Source organism: Brassica oleracea, chromosome C9 (assembly GCF_000695525.1).
Source record: "Brassica oleracea var. oleracea cultivar TO1000 chromosome C9, BOL, whole genome shotgun sequence".
Lineage (NCBI taxonomy): Eukaryota > Viridiplantae > Streptophyta > Magnoliopsida > Brassicales > Brassicaceae > Brassica > Brassica oleracea.
In genome coordinates this window covers 12,762,506-12,762,879 of record NC_027756.1, presented here as the reverse complement: position 1 = coordinate 12,762,879, position 374 = coordinate 12,762,506, and positions in this window count along the sequence as shown.

Sequence of the window (374 nt, the reverse complement as noted above, 5' to 3'; positions counted from 1 at the left end):
CTTAGACATTCGGATTATGATGCAAATATTTAAAAGGGCACAAATGTTATCCCGTAAACTAATCTATCCATAAAATCTAAGAACACCACATATCTGAATCATGATTATTAGATCTGTTTGAATCATAAAACTTATAAAAATCTATAGATCTAAATTATCATAAATATTAATCTTGAATCTAAGATCTATATGAATCTTGATTCTAAAATTATTTGAATCTCTAAAGATCTAAGAATCTCTAAAACTTATAAAACTTATTAATAATCTAAAATCTATATGAATCTTGTTTCTAAGAACTATTTGAAATTATAAAAGATATTAGAGAAAATCATAAACCCCTTTTAGCTAGCAAGCCTTAAAATCGGTTCCCCTTT